Genomic DNA, 20,099 nt, shown 5'->3' with positions numbered 1-20,099 from the left:
ATGGTGTCAGGGCTTTCATTGCATGGCTTTCCGGGGCACCTCTGGTTCGGTTCCCGTGCCACAGATTTATTTGCTGTGGTAGGGTGTTGTAATAACCTGGCCCGAGTCGTGAGGCAGTTATGTTCATCTGATGGAAAATGAATATTTCAGGAAGTTACTGTTGAATCCTGGTGCACCCTTCTTCCAGCTTGCTCCAGCTGATCACGCGGTTTCAGGGAGACCAATGGCATTGTGGCTTTCACCACACAGCATTCGGGGGTGGGGAGGTGGCTGTTCTGGTTCCCACATCTCAGATTTCTTTTTTGTGTCAGGCAGATGTACTGGTCTTGCTCCCAAAGTAGGTCCTACTCTTCTGAAGATTTCTGGGAGTTTTTGGAGCATACTGGCCACAGCATCTTACCTTAGCAAGTGGTATGTAATTGCGGCATAGTTAGTGGCACATTCCCATGGCAAATGCTGACATTTGTTTTTAAATACTGTTCACATGTACCAATAAATAATCGAACAATCAGTAGATCCAATTGATTTTGATTGTAGCAGAAAAAAATAACGAATCGATCACTCATGGATGGGCATAATATTATATTTCGCAAAAAAAGGCATCCACATATTCTGCAAATGCTGTTGGGGTAGGTTCAGTGCTTAATTTGTGGGGGTGTTTACCATGCCCTGGCACTTATTTTTGAGCCTCGGCACTTATTGTCTCAGACTCACTTTTTAATTATGAAGTGGTGATTGTCAGGGCATCCATCAACCACAATGAGCAGGTGTGAGATGCAGTGTAACCCCAAATATTTCGACACTGTGGGGTAGCAGCTATGGGTGGTGGCAGCTGTGCTGGGGATCTTCCCACCTGCAATGTCACAGGAGTGCTAGAAAATATGATGGGCTTGGTAGTTATTTCGTTTACAAATTAAGCATTGGGTAGGCTTGAGACCTGCCACGTCTGGAATCTATTCCTCTGCGAACTCTATTCCTCTGCGAACTCAGTGCAACAGGAAGATGGCATGTGTGTGTGTGCGCCTGCGCGCGCCACGTCAAAAAGCCAGCATATTTGTGGTGTACTGAAGACATCCTCCTGCTGGCAGCCAAGCGGTACGACCAGCCAAGGATTTCCTCAATTACAGCACATTGAGGGCGGTTTCCTGTCACCGGGGATTAGACACTTCTCCAAACCAGTTTTAGTATCAGTCCGATTCCTGTAAATTCATAGGTTTCACATAGTACGTTGCACACTGCGATTATGGCATTATATCTATAGCACCTTTGCTGATTAGCCACAGCGTCATCTGGCTCCTCGAAATCAATTAACCAAGCCCCTCCCAGTCGATAGCGAAGCAGCAGACCCCGTAGCCAAAATATCATGATTCAAGCTGCCCCACCCAGGGCCTGTTAAATATTATAACGCTGAACTATAAAAAATATAATGGCTCACATTCCAAGATGTTGTTTTTACATATTCATGACTCACTTTTTGCATTTTTATAAGTGATATTTTCTGTATTATATCGAAGATAATTTGTGTGAGGTATGTTTCAAACCAAATACACAATAAAGGAAAAACAATAATAATAATAATAATATAAATGACTTCTGGTCAAGTGGAAGAAAGGGAATGGTAGACATGTACCAATGTGTTCTTTTCCCGCTGGATTAGGGAGCACAGGCCTTCGCTTTCCAGGACAGTGTTGTCTTCTTTCTAAACTCACTTTCTTGGGCACTCTGCGCTGCTCCCTATGGTTGACTGTTTCTAAGGAGAGTCTTGAAGTCCTTTAAGGCCACCCAAGAAAGTTTGGCACCTTCCACCCAGTCGAACTAAGGGCAGCGTTCTAATGCCAGCAGTACATTGCTGAGAGATTGAGGTGTTCCTTAAAAATCCGACAACTATTTCGTAACATTTTCAAATGTCAAACAGCAACAACAAAAAAAAACGTTTATCTCGCCAACATTATTTGGAAGGAAGAGTGCATTAAAAGAGCTCTCAGAGAACTATAATAGTTAATCCATTACATGTGCATTTAATGAAGATTATGTACCTGTGTCCCGGTTTTAATGCTCTTGAAGAGAAGAGTGGAAGGTCGCTGGATTAGGGCTGACATTCGGGAACATTCATATCTGCGCTCGTGGGCTCATATCTAGAAAATGGGACGGCGCAGACTAGATGAAACCGGAGAGGGGCCGCAGCTGTTGCACCCCTGTGTGGAGGCCAAGCACTGGGCCGCTGAGGCTGACGTAGCCTTCACGCTAAGTTCAGAGGCAAGCGCGTAGCTTAGTAAATATTGGGGTTGGGCGGTTCAGAGTTTTTCCCAGCAAGCTTTGCTTTGCATCCAACTAAAAGGGAAAGCACAGTGAGTTAGTAATCCGTGCTTTTTTGCATACGTTTTATAGAAAAGGTAGCTAGATGTTACTGTGACCACTACTTCTTCACATCTTTTGTTGTACTACCTGACATTTTCAGGCTGTATCTCAGTCCTAATATCCAGGCTTGGACTGGCCTATAGGGCAATAGGGCAATGCCTGAACCAAAAACGCAAAATGCTGGCGTAGAGAAGTTTTCTAGGTCAGAATGGGCCAGTTTTTTAGCCCATGTTGGCCAGCTTGATAAGTTACTTCACCGTGCATGTGGTGTCATCACAGATTCACATCACTTGACAAGGGACAGTGGGACATGGGTTGGAGAGGGGTGGGAAGTGGGAAGGGCATGGCAGTTGGAAGTTGCTAGTAGGTGAATAAAGGTGTGCTTGAACCTCCCTCTCGTCTCTGCCTCGTATGTGGTGGAAAGCATTCTTGAGGCCTAGGAGATTGTGGATAGTCCATGAAGGATCGTACATTGGCGATGAGGCGTATTCGAAGTTTGCAAAGTGCTGCATTCCGTGCTCGTGGTGCAGGCTGAAGGCGCCATTTGAGCTGTGGATCTCCCAATCCAGTGCCCGGGCGGATGGGTATTCTCCTGCCGACAGTGTAACGCAGAGGCAGAACTGAGCTCACAAAGGCTCCCCGCTGATGGAAAGGGGAGTGTGGCACCACATCCAACACTCTGGGAGGTGGAATGATTCTCCCACCAACGGCAACAGACAGTAGCATGTCATTGCTTGCAAAGGCTTCCCGCTGGTGGAAAGTGGAGAGCGGCTTCAAATCCAGCATTCCGGGAGGTTGAGAAAGTCTCCTGCCAACGCCAACTGACAGAAGCAGGTCTTAGCTTGCAAAGGCTCCACGCTGGCACAAGGCACATCATGCACGTGGACCGCACCCGCGGCATGGTGAATCTCACAGTAAGTGAAGCGCATTTGGACACAAACTCTAAAGGGAAGGGAGCGAGTGCTGCAAGTGGAAAGGGATGTGGACTACAACTGCAGCACGCTCTGAAGGGAGGAAACAGTAACGCTCAGTGCGTAGGCGTCATTGAGGAAAGCAGCGTGGACTGCTACAGTGGTGAGAGACGCATGTGGCACCCAGCAACCCGTCAAAGCACAAGACCTGACATCAGCCAGTCCGGAAACAATGATCTGCCACGCCAAATGCACGTGGTCCTACGAAACATAAGGGAACAAAGCTCAAACCAATCAGCAGAGAACTCACGAGACCCACCGGAAAGAAAGAAACTTCCCGGCTAATTCTGCTGCCATCCAGCAGGGACAAGGTCAGTGAGGGAAAGGGACAACCACAAAAGCACACTACATCACACAAGGCACCTACTATCAAGGCAAACAGCCAGTCAAGATGTTGGAGGATGACGCACTAACCATCCCAATCATGCCAGCTCAGGCACTCCCCGCCAGGATGCAAGAAAGCCTCATAACACAATTACCCATGAATTCTGACCTCACAGACTCCAGCACACTAGGCCCACGCTGGAAGAGGTGGATGAGAGACTTTGAGGTATGCATAAAAGCAATTGGCCCCGTAGATGAGGAGAAGAAACACAGCGTATTGACACTTTCAATTGGCTCAAATGTTAGGGACATCGTGGATGAGCTTTGTGCAAGCACCACGGACACCTATATAAACCTAAAATCAACACTCATGGACTATTTCACTCCACACACCAATGTGGATTACGAGAGACACATCTTTCATACGACCAAGCAGACGAAGGGTGAAACCATGGATGCTTTTGTGCTGCATTTGAGACTCAAGATGAAGCACTGCGACTTCAATAATTAATCCAACGAAGAGCCGCTATGGTCTCAAATTATAGTTGGGTGCGAATGCGCAGACCTTCGGAAAAGACTGTTGCAAAAACCGCGCAACCTGGAGGAAATCTTGCATTTAGCTCGCTGAGACGCTGCATTGTCATCGCAGGTTGAAGGATAGGCGAAATAAAGATCACTCATGGGAGAAGAAAGGCAATCAACAAGATGGAAGGCGCCCCCAAAGGAAATGACAAGCCATTCTCTTATCGATGCAGCTACGAATTCCCACATGAGTGACAATGCCCGGCCACAGGTCATCAGTGTTCAGCCTGTGGGGGAGAAAACCACTTCAGGGTGGTATGCCGCATATTCCGCAGTCAAGTGCATGGTGAAGGAATGAGCGGGAACCCATTGCAGGACAAGGAAAGACTGCCACAGAGTCTGCCCAGATTGAACAGCCAAGCATATGAAGCCCCTCAATGCAGGCACAAGGAAGAGAGGCCGGAGAGAAGACAAGAACGCACGTCAGGAGACTGGAGGGACAGCAAGCCACCAGTCTTCAGATCAAGAACGAGGCCCAGAAGTTATGCAAGATATTTGGTCAAACATTCACAATCCAACAGTGGGTCTAGTGCGTCCTCTGAGGACACCTCCAGAAACAATGCGAAACAACGGGAAGAACCACGAAGAAAAGGACATCTCTATGCCGTGGGCAACCCGACAGCAAAGGAGCACAGTCCAACACTGATCATGCAAATAAACGAGACTGCCGCTGAATTTCTGGTTGGCACAGGGGCAACCATAAATGTTATTAGCGAGGAGATATACAACAGCATACCACATGCCCTGTGCCTCAAGCCTGCAAAAGTACTGATCTACCCATACGGTCAAAGATGCCCCTCCCTTTCAAAGGTTACTTTACTGCATTGTCCAGCTATAAAGGAGAGTCTAAGGAAATCCCCATGCACGTGCTATAAGCAGTCACCGAGTGCGGGTGTATTCTAAGTTACAAGGCCGCAATTGACATGGGCCTCATCCACATCCTTTACAGACTCATGGTACACAAGTACTTGGACCCCACCGCAAAAAATGAGCAAGTATTCCTCTCACTTTTCAAAGGGCTGGGAAAGCTAAAAGGACACCAAATTGAACTACACATTGAACCAAAGTTACCCCAGTCATACAACATTATCGGGGAATCCCCATAAACATACAAAGACAAGTGAAGGAAGAACTGATGAAACTGCTAGAAGCGGACATTATTGAACCAGCGGAGGGATCCACCCCATGGGTATCCCCTATAGTCCCAGTAGCCAAGAAAGACTAATCCGATATCCGCATATGCATGGACATGCGGCGGCCCAACAAGGCCATCCTCTGGGAGCGCCACCAAGCTCCACGCATAACAGACATGGTACACCTCCTCAATGGGGCAACAATATTTTCTAAGCTAGACCTCAACAAGGGGTATCATCAACTGAAACGCCACAAAGCATCCCGATACATCACTACTTTCGCCACCCATCTTGAATTATACCGATATAAGCGCCTCCGTTTCGGGGTCTCATCTGCGGCAGAAACATTTCAGGCTGAGATCCATAATGTCAACAGGTATATACCGAACTGTCTGAACTATAGTGACGATATTTTAGTGTTTGGGCAAGATCAAGAGCAACATGATAACACACTCATGAGAGTTTGCATGGCCTTAGAAGATGCCTAGCTCACCCTAAACAAGGACAAATGTGAGTTCAGAAAACAGACACTCCGTTTCTTTGGACACATATTATCCTCGAAAGGAATGACACCCAATCCTGAGAAAGTCAGTGCACTCACAGACGCTGAACCACCCAACTCCACGTCAGATCTACGTTCATTCCTTGGCCTAGCCAGCTATTGTACCCGATACATAAAGGATTTTGTGTCTGTCAGTGGACCCCTCAGGCGCTAACCAAGCAAAATACAGAATTCATATGGACTGACAAATGTCAACAGGCCTTCCACCTCATCAAGCAGCGCATAGCTGATGCCAAGAAAATGGCTTATTTCCATCCAAGACAGGCAACTGAACTGAAAGTGGACGGAAGCCAAGTAGGCCTTGGGGCCATCCTGACCCAAATTGATGAGAGGGACAATCAATCAAGACACATTGTATCCTATGCCAGCAGGAGCCTATCCAAGACTGAACAAGCATACTCACAGGCCGAAAAGGAAGAACTAGTGGGAATGTGGGCCTGTGAGCATTTTCATTTATTTCTATACCAGAAAACATTCACAATTGTCACAGACCACCAGGCCCTGCTATTCATTTATGGAAATCCTCAGGCCAAGATGCCCCTGCGCATAGCAAGGTGGGCCCTACGATTGCAGGACTACAGTTTTGACATAATCCACAGACCCGGAAAGGATCACAACCAGGCTGATTTTCTCTCACGACATCCGTGTAAGTAGTCCCGCCCACCCCATCCATTGCAGACCAATATATCCACTACGTGATACATGGAAGCACCCCAAGCGTTCTCAACCCTCACCAAAGCCCACGAAACAGACAATGATCAAGGGCTGCAAATCATCCTGAGGTGTTTAGAAACAGCACATTGGAAACAGGCTCGTCAGTTGAAAGAAACCACGAGCAAAGAAATAAAGCAGGACATCACTTGTCGCTTTGCCGTCAAGGATGAGCTAGCAAAAAAGGAGGAGGGGCTACTTCTCAAGGCTACCAAGCGAGTAATCCCTAGAACTCTGTGACGGAAAATCTTGGAACTCACACACGACGGCCACAGAAGCATGGTCTCCACCAAAAGAATGCTTGGACAAAAACTCATTTTGATGCGCAAGTAGAAGATCTGCTGAAACACTGTCCCACCAGCGCATTCATCAACCCACACACAAGACCTGAACCCCTATGCATGACAACCCTTCCGCAAGGAGCATGAGAAGAAATCGCAGTGGACTTTTTCAGACCGTTGGAAGGGTGTGACCACATACTAGTAGCAGTCGATGAATATTCCCATTTCCCAGACATCCAGATTGTACCCTCTACCTCGGCTTTCCATGCCATCCCAGCTCTTGATAGAATGTTCGCCACCTACGGCATCCCGAAAGTGGTAAAGTCAGACAATTCCCCCCCATTCAGAGGGCAAGACTTCAAAACATTCTCCGAATATATGGAGTTCCACCACAGGAAAATGACGCCACTATGGCCGCAGGCCAACGGCACAGTGGAGCACTTCATGAGCAACATAAAAAGAACAGTACAAATTGCTTGTTGAACTGGAGAGCCTATGGAAAAGATGCTATGCCAGCTATTGAGAGACTATAGTAACACTCCATACATCACCACGGGAAAAACACTGTCTGAGGTGATGTTTGGGAGAAGCATACGGACACGGTTGCCACATGTAACCAAAGAGGAAGAAAATGACAGCAAAGACTGTGAAATGCGAGAACGAGACCTACAAGGCAAAGAAGACATGAAGAGAAGGGCAGACGAGTGGCGGAGAGCCAAGAAAGATTACTTGGAACCCGGTGATGTGGTCATAGTGAGGCAAGTTCAAAGCTGAAAAAGCATGGCCACTTTTGGAGAGGAGCCTTTAACAATGGTTCGAGTGAAAGGGTCCCTCATCACAGCTGAACCATCTCCAGAAACTCCTTGCATTTTTTGCTGATACCCAGGACTATTCCAATCGCTGATCCCTCATCAGCTATCACCAGCCCCGTGTGGGATTCACCCTATGAAGGAGATGGAGAAGAATCCAGTGAAGAGGCCGCACCATGGCCTCCAGAAGTCATTGAAGAACATAGGAACATGAGGCTGCAAAGAGCGTGAAAGAAGCCTCAGCGACCAATTGAAGAAATGAACTAAGTGGACTTCATATTCAGTATCGGGGGTGGAGGGTGGTGTCATCACAGGCTGACATCATGTGACAAGGGTCAGTGGGACACGGGATGGGAAGGGGCGGGAAGTGGGAAGGGCACAGCAGTTGGAAGTTGCTAGTTGGTCAATAAAGGTGTGTTTGAACCTCCCTCCTGTCTCCGCCTTGTATGTGGTGGGAAGCATGCTTGAGGCCTAGGATATTGTGGATAGTCCATGAAGGATCGTACAATGCGGCTAACAGTATTGACCAGTGTTACTGTATACATATTCTTTAAAATGTACAATTTGCATCACATTTCATAAAAAAAACTCCCCCTTGGCTACTACTCGAACGGTCTGTTACAAAAGAAGCCAATTGCCATTTGCAACTGTGGACCACTTTTTCATTGGTGCTAGAGACAAATGTATGCCCCGGTCCGACTGTCTTAATCTCATCCTTTCATGCGTCCTGCACAAAATGTAATTTTGTGATTTCAAATCCTACACTCACTTCACTAGCATTGTAGTATCATTTGTTTCAGTTAATCTACAAAAACAGATCTATAGCTGACGATTTGTGTAGCCATGAGAGGCATAAGAAACACTGCAGCCTATGGAATGCACTACATAAATGGTCAATATTGATATACATATACTGAAACACTGAACCCTGTTAGGCCCTGCATGAGCGAGTCTCTGTGTAGTGCATTCCTAAATACATGACACAGCAATGTTTTCAGATAAGGACACTAAGGCAGAGTGATCTTAAAGTGATTCAAATCTTGGTAGTAAGGATACAGTGTTGCATCCTTCTGATATCATTAAAACAATGATATCAAGTGATCATAGCATTCACGCTTGTCATGCTGTGAGAATAAAAAGTGTGGGCGTGTTTATAATGTGCACAAATCTGCCACTATGCTCGTGCGAAAGGCTTACTTAACAGAAACTGCCGTCTACAGGAGCCAGTCCACTTTGCTCACAGAGAAGTAAAGAAGGACGGATCCCAGACTATTGGGGTATAAACTACTTCCAGGGCCATATCCTAGCTAGAACCTTTAGGGGTGCAATTATGTGGCGATTTCACAATAGCAATGTGGGGAAGTGGTATAACTTGGATTGTTAAACCGCGTAAAAGTAGTCTTCATAAAAAGTCACTTTTGAGTAAGAACATTATATAGGCCATAGGCCAGTAACGTTTCTGCAAGTCGTTTATTTTAGCACATGCCACATTGCTCCCTTACACAATAGTGACATTTAATTTATTTTCCAAAATGCTGATCTATAAGTAGTTGATGTACAGGATCAAGCAGGACTTTAGGGGATGACTGGTGGAGTATCTCACGCTTGACACTGGGACAGCTTGATATATATCATACCCCTCAACTCACTTGCGTTTTGCATGTCTCACCCACTCTGTACTCAGCTCATATTCACGGCAGTCTCTATACCATTCCATCGACTTCAATGGTCTCTCCCGCCAAAATCAAAACAATGCTTAGTTAATTTAGTTTTCTCTATTGGAATTTATGAAGTCCATTCACCAAAACACTGTACAAAAAGGTGCATGTACTGATGAAATGCAATATTGACCGAAGACAGAAAAGTAACAGAAAAGAAGGATAGAAATGAGCTTTCAACCTAGTACAGAAAATATGGAGAGAAGGTGAGGTGCAAACATCCAATGGTAATCAATTCCAAAGTTTGTGGCGAAGAAGGAAAAGGAATGAAAATGAGCAGGGGCACAGGGAGGCTCAGGGACCACAAGGAGATGAAGATTCTGCCACAGAAGGGGATGAGAGGAGAATAGAAAAAAAACAAGAAAAGAGAGCTAAGAAGGGGCTTGGCCAAGATTACATTTGAAGGCAAAACAGAGGAAGTGAAATAGAATACAGGAATCGAATGTAAGGAGGGAGATGGAAAAAGAGAGGAAGAAATAGAAGAATGGGGGATAAGGAAAAGAGAAGGCAGATAGCAGAGTTAAAGACCAAGCGAAGTTGGGTAAGATGAGAAGAAGCAAGGCCGACCAAAATGGCAAGAGCAATAGTCGAAAATTAGAAGGGGATAAAGGGTCAAGTGAAGGGTTTTTCAGAATAGGGATAATAGTTGTGTGTTTGAAAGAGATAGGAAATGACAAGCATGATAAGGAAAGATTGAGCAGACAAGTAAGATATGGAAATACCGTAGGGTAGATTCAGGGAATTAGGGACAAAGAGATGGGGTCAAGAGGGGAGGTAGGTTAGGTGTGCATGGGAAGGTAAGGAAACAGTGTCAGATTCAGTGGGAAGAGAGAAGGCCTAGAGGTATGGGAGGATGACTGAGATATAGCAATGAATAAGAAGAGAGATAGTCAGTAAAGCTGGTAGACGAGAGAGTACAGGGGATGGAAGGCTAAGGATGAGAGGGATAGAGCATTTCATTAAGTAGCTGGAACATGCGGCTCAAATAGTGGGAAGGAGATTAAGTAAGAGAGAAGTAACATTTATTGGCACTAAGGAGTAGAGAGCAATAGGAGGAATGGAGAGTGGAGAGATTAGCAAGAGCAATGGGAGCATGAGTTTTCTTCAAGCGCCACTTGGCATTGCAGAGAGAAAACCTAAGATGGAGAAGAGAAGGAGATAACCAAGGTTGCAGGGGCTTAAGAGAGAGGGCGGAGGGACAGAGGGATAGTGTAAATCAAGAGTAGAGAGAAGACTATTATGCAGAGTACAGGTAGTTTGTTCAGAAGAGAGAGTTGAAAGGTGCTCAATAGAAGGATAGGAAGAAAAGAAAGAGCACAGAAAAGGAGAGGGATGAAAGCAGTGCCAGTCATACTGAAAAACTAAGGGGGAAGAACAAAAAGGAGCAGACGTAGAAGAAATGAGGGAGAGAGTGAGAGTAGTAACTGAATGCAGAAATACATTGGCTGATTGTGCACAGATGAATTGAGGGATAAGGGGAGAGAACATGAATATGATGGAAAGAGTCATTAAGAGGTAAAAGGGGAAGAGAAGAATGAGTAGTGGAACGATAAGAAGAAAGAAGACAGAGGAGCAAGGTAAGAGGGGGGATAGGACAGTCCAGGTGATCATAGAACAGGGGTCTGCAACATGTTACTCTTCAGATGTCTTGGACTACAACTCCCATCAGCCCTACAGAGCATAGTCAATGGTGATGGATTATGGAAATGATAGTACAAACATTAGGGACAGCCAGACCTTCTAGACCCCTGTCAAAGAAGCTGGAAAGAAGACCGGCAGGTGAACAGATAATAAGAAAACCAAGCAAGAAAGGGCTAGAAAAGGTAGAAATGTTACATACAAAAAAGGACAAAAAAGGAAATTAGTTGTAGGTGGTGATGCATTACTGGAAGAGTGGTTAGAAAATACCAACACCACCGTATGTGGTCTGAGAAAATGTAATTGAGAAAGAAATGCTGGGCTAATAGTATTAGAAATTGTAATCTAATTTTCAGTGAGACAGAGGAATTGCAAAAAGAGATCAAGAGTAGAGTAGCATTTGCTACAGATGGCCTGATCATTTCAAAGGACAATACAAACAACAGACAGCAGAGAGGAGTTTGCAGTAGGATAGATAAGATTGGATTTGTTGCTGTTAAACAGGGATCTAAGGGTAAGGAGGACTGGAATAGGAGGGGGAATGAGGAAGGGCATAGAAAAAGCAACTAGAGAGCTGATAGAACATTAAGGACACAAAGGAGTCCAATGGCATAGCGCTACCTAAGGATAATGCTAGTAGAGAGAGGAAGATAGGTACAGTATGTATCAGAGAATTGAACAGTGATGAGGAGGGGAGCCAAGCACAGCTGGCACAAACAGCAGCAAACAGGGAATAAACAATGCACTTAGATGGTCCCCTTTGATGAGGAGTCCCAGGGCATGAACGCTGTGTACAGGTTGAAAAAAAGGGTGAAGCAACAACACGTAGCTTGTCACATGGAAGGCCGCAATGGTCTGGAGGTGGTTTTGGCACTATCAGGTAAGGGTGTAGCAGAGAACCCAACATACTGGGTCTAGATTCCATAAATGCGGAACCTGCACAATGTGTCCCTAAGCCACCACAACCGACAGAGTGCACTTTGATAATCTTTATGAAAAAAAGATTGAACAATCATCAACTGCCGTACTAAATTTGTTATTTATGTAATAATATGCATATGTGGACTGAAATATATAGGCAGCACTATATGGGAACTAAGGACAAGGATAAGGGAACACCTACATTCCCAGAAAACCACTGAAGCAATATATCCACTGTCCACCCACTGGCAAGAGAAACATCAAATGGACAACCAGAAAAATATCAGATTTGGTGGTCTCAAGACAATCAAGCCGAACTCCAGAGGAGGAAATCGAGCCCTGAGACTACGGCAAAATGAAGCTAGACTCATTGTCTTCTTATAAAATGTAACTGTTACCTGATTTATGCTAACCCCACTGTACAACCAGAGCAAAGGTAGTAATCCAGACATTGGTCCACCTTTCTGGGCACTATCTCCCAGGACCCCCATTACCTGACATTTCCATTGGACCCCTACATGGATGAACTAGTACAATCTTGGTGACCCAACTGACACCAAGATGCCAATATGGCACCATGGGAACAGCTTCACGTCCCTGGCAGGGCAGACATACCACAACCAACAGTGACATATGACAATGCGCAGCTTAGTACTGCAAACCTAGGAGACCCTGAATGAACCAGGAACACCTGCCCTTGGGTGCAGCCCATGACTTTGATTTGATTTTATCACAGGGGGCACTGTCCCCATACCGCAGCCCAGCACATAATCCAACGCGGTACCACCCACAAGGACTAGGACTAAACTGACCAATTCCACACTTAATGCTCATCCATACATACTGAATGAACCATAAATACATGCCTGCATCAGATTACTGTAATTACAAATATATGTAATCACTGGCACAATGCTGCCAGGTCGCAAAGCACAGCTATATCATGATTGCCTTACAGGAACCCCCACCAATAGTTAGGCTCCTTTAACCCAATTCTGCCCAATGCGCACCAGGACGCCACAGCCGCATTCAGCGCTGTTAGCAACCAATCGGAAGACACAGCCCAACAACCAATAGGGTTGCCAGCCATGGACCAATGAACACTAGTTTGACAAACCATATAATGCAAGTCATTACACTCCCCAGTTGTACCTGAACCCGGACGCCACAGCCGCATTCAAAGCTGTTAGCAACCAATCGGAAGACACAGCCCAACAACCAATAGGGTTGCCGGCCACGGACCAATGGACACTAGTTTGACAAACCATATAATGCAAGTCATTACACTCCCCAGTTGTACCTGAACCCAGAGGCAGAAAGATACACCACGAGAGGTAAGATGCTCCCCTAGCTCGCGCTCCGTGCCTTTTGCTTAATTTAGCTTCACTTTGATTTAAATGCAGGTGTATCGTGCAACTCAGTCACCATCTATTTGTAACCCTGTTGTCACTTCTGACCCAGTGGGAGCCTTGTCAAGCCACAGTGGCTACCTCTCAACTAGCTAAGAGACAGTGGGTGGGTATAGATCCAGACACCCACGGCACCTCCCTCCACCAACCTGACAAAATACAAACCCGCACTGCTAAAAGCACTTGGGAACTTTCCTACACTTGCCACCTCCTGTGGCACTTTGTAGGAAAGGACACTGGGCACCAATGCCTTTACTAATTAATACTCAACTGAAACGCCAATGGCTAACCGGCAATTAATAGAACAGGCACTGTGTAAAAACGCATTATGCGTAATATCATATGTATTCACGCATCAGCGCTCCCATGGTCAGAGCACACTCAAACAAAGCCCAACACTGCACAGATCTAAATCCCAGCCATCACAATATGAGTTAGCACTAAGTATACTATATGCATCCTCGGCACAATAAGCACCAAGACCCTTCCCATGGAAGCCGCTCCAGGCCAGTGAGGGAAGGGTCCCAGGACACCAGTGCTCTAATTATGATAATCACCTTGAAAACTGAAACCCAACTGGGCACTTCCCCACTGTCAGGACCGCACAATGGAAACAACTGATACCACACATGAACTGCACCACAGAACCATGTCTCTTAACTATTCCTAGTAGCCCAGCCCTTGGGCACTAAATATTCACACTAGTTTACCTTAATTCTTTATTCGTAGGTATTGGCCTCTGCTAAACCAGGCACTGGGCGGACTGAGCACTTGCTATTACCACTACCCAGTAACTAACTGACCTACCTGCAGGAACCAGGACAATCCCTCTATCTTACCTATCACGTGAGACCCCTTGCAAATGAGTCAATCATTATCAATCATTACCAAACACTCTAAACCAATTAGGACCATTGCCAACCAAACCTACGGAAATCTCTTCTTTTCTCTCCCTTAACATGTACTCAATACTGTCTATTGATAATTGTTTTTGACTGCAAAATGTATGAACCAATCTGCAAATCACTATGAATCTGTATATATATCACGATCACTGGGAATTAAATCACCCACACATAATATGTCCAAAAACAACATGATATACACCCAATCACGAATGGTGAATGCCCTATCTTGGGACCACAATGGCACCAAATATGCAAAAGGCAATGGGGTAAATCCCAGCATAAGAAATTGCACACGCGCCGAATGAGTGGAAACTATAACAATTCTCTCTGTAGCAGAGAACTGAGAGCCCTTGTTGTTGCTCCTAGGGTCTGCTCCAGTGAGCGTGAGCACAATCATCACAGAGAAGCCTGAAGTCTGTTAGCCTGTCACATGGAATTCACATGGAATTCAACGACGGTCTGGCGGCAGCTCAGGCACTGGCAGGATCGGGCACAGGGGAGGGTCAAGCGCATCAAACATCTTGTTGTTGTAGAGGTCCCTTGTTTGCAGCAGCCATCTGCTCCTGTGAGCGGGGGGAACAGTCAGTGCAGAGACTGGCAGAGTTCAGAAGCTGGAAGTCCAGTAGGCAGTCACGTGACCTGTGATGTGGAAGGCAGCAGTGGTCTGACGGTGGTTCTAGCACTGACAGACAAGGGTGCAGAGGGTCAAGAGCAGAGAAAACCTCATTAATGTAGAGGCTTCTTGGGCAGCAACCAGCAATAATAAATATTACTGGGGCACTCTAGATTCTACCACGTATAAGTCTCATGAAAAGAATTGCTTTCTGCTGATAAATCTTCAAGAGCATTTCTTGGTGCTTGTAGGCTGATGGTTGTTTCTAGTGGAAAACCAATATCACAAGTAATAACACAATCACAGCAAACATTTCTTGTGAGCCTACTGCACTCTTATTAAGTAAAAATATTCTTAGTTTATAAATACATGAATATCAGACAGTAAATGATTCCTTCATAAATACATGAATATCAGACAGTAAATGATTCCTTTAAATTGACAAAGTTTCAAAATACAACACTTGCAAAAAGTCTTATTTAATATGTAATTACCTCATCAATATTTTGAAAGCTTCCACAACAAAAGCTTTTTTAAGCCAACAATCATATTTAAATCTATATTTTTCGTATGATTCGTTCTGTTTACAAAATGTAACACCATAAATTAATCAAAATTCCCATGGTTTCTAACAATCTTTTTCACACAATGTAAAGCTGCACTGTAAGTAGCCCTTTTCAACAATCTTATTCTCCTAATGTGAAACTCTGATGTAGATCATCCAACGCGTTTTGAATATTTGTATTCTTCATCGGAGGCCTTTTTAATTCTAAATTCCTACAATTTAACAAAAACATGTTGTTTACTAGATTATCTCTTACTTCACAGATATCAAAAAGCTAAATCACAACTCATGTTACATTAACCCGTTCCAAAAATGACAAAGATCCAACTTTATGCTGATGTCGTCATAATGTCAACTACTATATCCAAAAACATGCCAACAAATGTTTGTTAGAGCCTAATACTTTGATATGTAAGTCTAACTATTATCATTGCTGGGCTGCCCAAGCTCCCTACAACCCCATCGCAACACCCTTCCCATGCACAATCCAAATCCCCAAACAAACGCGCCTGCTATTTATGGGAAGGTTCAGTGACGTGCAGTGAAGTGCACTGAAGTGCAAGTTTAAACTCCTTCTTACACTTTTATCTTAAAACAAAGCCATTCTGGAATGGTTTCTTTTTAAAATAAAACTATAGGAACGGTAGCAATCTCTCCCAACCGCTCCCACCAACTTCGACCACTGATCATACCTCATTCAAGACCCACTAAGAAATAATTGTAGTTATTCTTCATTGTTGTCACATTTCTGCATGTGATAACCCTTCACATAAAAACCAAGAGTGTCTCTGCGACTCCCTACAGTAACATCATGGCGTTAAATAAAAGCACCTACATATTATAAATGTAATAAATATCTAATCAGGAGTTATGAAGCAATTTACAACATGGTTGCCTTCTATGATGCTCACAAAGCAAGATTATCTTGACACCCCATCAGCTTCCAGTGTTCTAAATGGAGCAGCATCATTTCAAGTGTGTATATATCCCTTCTCAAAAACTTGGAAAATGGAGTGGGAAACAGAGTAGTTGGACTACTCTGCTGTTGTTATGTTAACCTATCGTAATGTAAGAGTACCATCTTGGAACGGATTGAGTGTTTAGTAAAGCAATACTAATCATTAAGTGTACCTCCCAAAATAGGGATTAACTATTGTAAGGGTGCAGAAGGAAGGCTCGGACACATAACTGGTATATTTTTGGCTATATACTTTTATTAACCAATAGAAGGGTTGAAAAAATGCCTGTTTATCCCTAAATACTAGAAGAGGTTTCCCTACCTCAAGCGAAACTAAGGAATACACCAGGAGGTCAAAACAAAATGTCTGTTAACGTCGTGTCCCAAAACCCTACTTCTGTCCCTAACACTAATAACCAAAATCAACTGTGTTGGGTTGCTTTCTTCCGAAGTAAAATGTTCATGATAACTCTTGCCAACAGAACAGTTCCCAATGTCTTGGGGGACAAAAGAAATGTTCTACCAGGTAAAAGTCCCAGGTTTCTAGGGGTTTGCCCCTTTCACTTGGATTCCTTTTGGTTCTACTTTCCTTTTCTTTGGGTCCTAAATACCCTGTATCTCCTTAGGTAAATATCACTGTATTGTATATCTTCACAAGGGTGTGAATCCCAGACTCAAAATTCTTTATGATACTGACTGGGTGTATTTCTCTACGAAGCAAGGGTTTCTCATCAAATCCGTCTCTCGTATCTTCAGGGTTCTCAACCCTTTTATTCTCAAACTCTCTTTTGGGTGTGAGTCCCAGACTCGCGAAGGTTGAACCTAATAGCTTAGTTCACAATCCTGCCAAGAATATGTCCAACTTGGTTTACACTCCTGGCAAGTTTTTGTCCTCTCGTGGACTGTCTTTATATCTCTCTGCGTCCCAGACTCTTTTATTCTTTGGCTTTCAAATAGGTGCGGATCTATCTTATTCTTATGTTGGAGCGGGTCCCAGACTTGCAGTGTGCAGTTGCAATAGCTTGGTGTACTCTCCTGCTAAGTATATGCCCCCCTGTACTCTCTCAGTTTCTCCTGGTGTCCCAGACCCTCTCACTCTCTTCTTCCTGTTGCTTCCGGACACCTCCTGACCCTCAGCACCTCCAGCTCTGTCTGCGTACCTATTTTTCTCGTGTGCGCCTTCTGGGCAACAGTGCTTCTCTCTAGAGATCCGGTAGCGTTTGGCTGCTTGCTTCGTTTGGCACGTCCCCACTGATCAGTTTCTCTTTGGTTTCTCATTGGCGGTCCCTCCGCCAGTCCCTTCTAGCTTTGCGGGACATGGCTCCCATTCCCGGCAGGTTCCCAGGCTTTGGGATACCTGGAGGTTTGTAAGGGCAGCATACAAAGGAGTTCTTCCTCCTTTGTCTGTTTTCACGGTCCCATTCAGCTCTCCTGCTTCAGTTGCTGGTACGCCAGGCTGGCATCTACTCAGCTTCCTCGCTCGAGGACTGCTCGCTCCATCTTGTTTTCCCTCTACCTTTTTGTATTTCTTTGGACGAATTAAAAAAGGTAAAAGACTAGACCGCTCATTCCAGCTCTCTGGAGTAATCATCATAATCCTAATCCTCTTCTTCGTCACAGTATTCATGGTAGAGTTGCATTGGAAGCATTTTGTCTTTCAAAGATTGTTAGTCAGTTCTATCACATTAAGTGCTTTTACCTTACAATAACAGTTATTAACACTGCCTGGAGAAAGTGAGGGAAAACTTGATTTGGGAAAGGAGGCAAGGTCTACTAAGGCCGTGGGATACCGCATTCTCTGGTAATGGCGTCCCTAATCCCATGAGGGGCTTCCTCTCCCATGTGATCCTCCCCCGATGCACCACCACGAGGGGGACTATTGTACTGTAGACACACTACCTTGGCCCCATGGGAAAAGTCTCCCCCTAGGGAGTAACCCAGGGTAATCCAGATGTGGACTCCTTGCTCACTGTGCCTTAGAGAGGCTCAGTGTCACCTCACTGAGGAGGCCCAACAAGGCCAAAACACGTGTCTGGGGTTGCTGATGTACTTTTGTCCAAAGGAGAATTGCCTAGCATTTTGGTGTTGGAATGCCCTTGTGGGTGTGACCAGACTGATATGCAAATGGATATTTCTCTTCTATGATGTGTGCAGTGAGCGAAAACCTGGTTGTAGGCCCTCCTGAGTGGGAGAAATTCCATAGAACAGGGTATTTGACCCATGTTCGTTCTCAATAGAGGGACTTCACAACTTTGGTAATATTTCACTAAATCTTGTGGAATATTAACAGATTCTAAATTCATCAAACAACCATCATTTCATTTTTTCAATCTGAATACTGATTAATCTATCAAATAAAGCTCAAAAAGTCATATTCTGAATTCATTCCACTCAGATTTAAAGAATCACATTTCTTGATCCAGTGTATTTCTTATCTTTCTAACATGATTTTCACATTCGCTCCTCTGACTGTTATTTTTAATTGTTCTAGGATCAATTAAATATTATGTCCATTCTCATAAAAATGTTCTGTACATTTTTGTGAGGTTTCGTCCAGGGGGGAAATGTTATACAGGGGTCCCAAAATGTGTGGTTTTCCTCATAGATGCAATGGAAAAACAATTGTTCTCACGCCTACTGGCCAAACCGTTGGATGGATTTTCACCAAATTTGCAGCAGGAGAGACGGCTTGGTCCCGAAAGCACGCTTTTGTAAATTTGGTGTAAATCTGTTCAGTAGTTTTTTTTTTTAAACGGCCAAAAAGTAGGTACAAAATAATAATTAGTGATATCTGGGTTCGGTCGGCAGACTCACTTCCCTATTCGCTCCACGTAAAGGCGTCTGGGCCAATTGGGGCAACGTGATGTCCACGGATATCGCATGCGCCCGCTGATTAGATGGTGAAAAACATGAGCTGCGTCAGATATGTTGAAAAGGTCGCCATGTTTGATTCACGAACCACGCCTGTTGTTCGAGGACAGTAAAAACATATAAAGAAACACAACATTGCACTTGTCAAACTAATGAAACAATCTCTATGGACCGGGGTGGTGACGAGGATGGGATGGAATGTGGGGATAATAAGCCCCAAAATGGGTGGTTTTCATCCTTTGAAGTTTGCAAACAGTTCGGGATAGCACTGTAATGTTCGCGGACATCTCAGATTTTCGGGGGCATTCATACATATTTTTGCATTACAAAGTCGGTGAAAAGCAGTTTTTGGATGGCTTATAACTTTGGTGTCAGTGAATAAAACTGCATGAGATTTTGTGATCTCATTCTAAATAGGACCTTGAATGGTTCTACACAGTTTGGTGCTGCTTTGCCAAGATGGAACAAAATTACAGGTGGTTCCAAAATATTTGAAAAGCTTATAAATTTGGTGCCATTTCACAAATCTGCATAAAAGTTTGCAAAAAAGATTTAAGACCTGGATTTGAATATTTGCAGAGTTTGGTGGGATTTTGTGAAGATGGGGAAAAATTAAAGGGGGGTTTGGAAATATTTAGATGGCTTCTAACTTTGTTACCATTTGACAAATGTGTACAAAATATTTTAGAAAGATTATAGGCCCAGGTTTGAATGTTTGTGCAAAGTGTGAAGGCATTTTGTCAAGTGGAAGCTAGGTTATATGAGTA

Source organism: Ambystoma mexicanum, chromosome 7q, assembly GCF_040938575.1.
Source record: "Ambystoma mexicanum isolate Mex_15411 chromosome 7q, UKY_AmexF1_1, whole genome shotgun sequence".
Taxonomy (NCBI): domain Eukaryota; kingdom Metazoa; phylum Chordata; class Amphibia; order Caudata; family Ambystomatidae; genus Ambystoma; species Ambystoma mexicanum.
This window is presented reverse-complemented; position numbering follows the sequence as displayed.